At 30.9% G+C, this 2,462-nt stretch overlaps 1 protein-coding gene across 1 annotated transcript in view; it reads left to right on the plus strand.

Moving 5' to 3' along the window:
• Positions 1 to 2,462, plus strand: part of RC3H2 (ring finger and CCCH-type domains 2) — a 45,776-nt gene that overhangs the window by 562 nt on the left and 42,752 nt on the right. The gene's annotated exons all lie outside the window — the stretch shown is intronic.

The raw sequence follows: 2,462 nt of genomic DNA on the forward strand, positions 1-2,462 counted from the left end.
GAACTCCTCCTGGCTTCAGGTGATCCTCCTGCCTCGGGCTCCCAAAGTGCTGGAATTATAGGCATGAACCACCTCTCTGGGCCTCTTTTAATCTTTTTTGACATTACTATCAGAAAATTTAAAATTACTCACCTTATAATGGATCAGCTCACATTTTATTTCTATTGGACATTACTGTTCTAGAGTGGCATCACTCTTCAGGAAGTGAATTACCTTAATAAAAATGGACATAGGAGTACCCAAAACTTTCACAGTATCCTCTTAGAATCAGAATAATCAAAGGGCAAAGGACTTTGGTAATATGAAGGATACAGTTATCCATTAGCTATGATTTGATAGGCAGAAATAAGTAAGTTCTGCCTCAAAAATAAGTATTTTTCAAGTATAGCCAAAGAAGCAAAGCTTTATTAGTTATATTAGTTAAAATAGAAAGTTATCCCATTATTGCCCTATTAGAATGTACTGGGAGTTATCTTATTTTACTTATTAAAAAATTGAGTTCAACCCCATAGAAAATTTAATAAACAAAACTTGAGTCGTATTAGTTTCATAACTTCCAGCGAAGTCACATGTAATAGCAGTCTTTAAAGTTGTAATTCAATTCTTTTTTCTCCAATCCCTTTTTTATGTTTGGATGCTGAGTTTTATATAGCTTGCATATTATTTCCATTGGTTTTTGTTTGCTTGTTTTTTTAGGCTAAGACCCAAATTTTACTTAGTCTTTAAATATAATTTTAAGTCCAAAACTAATCATTTTTAAGTTTTCTGAATACAGAAGTACTGTTACAGTCTATTTCAATAGCTTATATTCCTCACATGCATTAACTAGAATGAAAACAATGATTGTTTTAATCAACAGACCTCAGCCCTCTAATGTTTACATTTTTGTAAAGAGAATTGTAAAATACTACACATATACATTTTTAACCTAACAGTGAAAGAGGCAGAAACTTGATTGTGGCATTTTAAAATCAGGTGCCATAGTCCTGAACTGTCTGCTTAATATGGTGGACTAATAAGAGAAAATGAAAGTACTTAGGCTGTTATGAAGTTTGCTTTTAATAAAGCAGTTTGTAATCTGCATCATATAAGAGATGCCTATTACTCTTCCTGTTTTATATGTTAGCACTCATAGCAAGGAACTTGCAGCTTGGAAAATTTAAGGTTCCACCTTTAATTTAGCATTTTTTACTCCTATGCTTTATCTTATTATCCTTCAATTTTAGTAACTGGTAACTAAAATTAGTTAATGCAAATAATTAGAATGTTTTTTTAAGTAATCCCTTTAGATATCTAGAGTTGTAGGCTTTTTAATCCATTTTATCTCAACTTGAAATGTTTTGGTAGTATATTTAGGATGAATACTTCAGTATTAACTATAAATGTTAACAGCAATTTAGACTTAACGTAGACTCAAATAAGTTACTGTGAAACATGTAAATCTAGAAGTTTTACAAATTAACATGTAGTCTTAATGCCCCATGGTTCATTTATATGCTTTTTAAAATAAAATATGAAGACAATAGGGTATTTATCATTTTGAGTAGTTACAAAATATTTTCTAGCTAAAAGTTTAATCAGTGCCTTTTCTGAAGGAATGAAAGTTCAATTTTTATCACCAAACATTTTAATGGACTATATAAGTTTCTTCCATATTTTAGATAAAATTTTATTTTAATGTTTTTATCTTAAGAAATCTAGATTTTATTGATAATAGTACTGAAGAAAAATATTTTTTAAAAATTCAAAACATTTTTCATATCTCATAAGGAAAGTTTAGTGTATAATTTTGCTGTGAGAAAGTTCGAATCTGGCATATAGCAGGAGGAGAATATGGTAGAGTTATTGCCAAAATTTTGACAGTTTTTCTATTAAAAATATTCAATTTCTGATAGAAATTAAACTTCTCAGCATTAATTATGTTAAAACCTCTGATGTTCTTATACCTAAAAACACTAAGGGCTATTATAACATTAAATTATTAAGTGTATTCTGGAATAGATTGAAACACTTTATATAGTAGGCAAAAATATGAAAGATTAGCATTTTTTGTTTCGTTGAAACTTTTTTCCCCCACTAATGAACTATGAAGCGTTTCAAGATGATCTTGGAAAACTAAGGAAAAAGTATTTAACACTAGTATTCTATTACCCAGTCGCCTATAATACCCTAACCCACAAAATTATTGTTACAAAAGGGGTGGCCATTATGAAAAAACACAGTGCCCTGTTTTGATACCTATTTCATCAGTTCAAGTTATTAACTAAGGGTTCTCTTAGAAGATTTAAGATAAAAGTCATTCTTCTTCTTCAAAGGCCTTGTCTTGTATTGTTCTGTAACCTAGAAAATTGAGCATTAAAAATATTAAATGAGGCCGGGCGCGGTGGCTCACGCCTGTAATCCTAGCTCTCTGGGAGGCCGAGGCGGGCGGATTGTTTGAGCTCAGGAGTTCGAAACCAGCC

Source organism: Propithecus coquereli, unplaced genomic scaffold, assembly GCF_000956105.1.
Source record: "Propithecus coquereli isolate 6110/MARCELLA unplaced genomic scaffold, Pcoq_1.0 Scaffold89, whole genome shotgun sequence".
Classification (NCBI taxonomy): domain Eukaryota; kingdom Metazoa; phylum Chordata; class Mammalia; order Primates; family Indriidae; genus Propithecus; species Propithecus coquereli.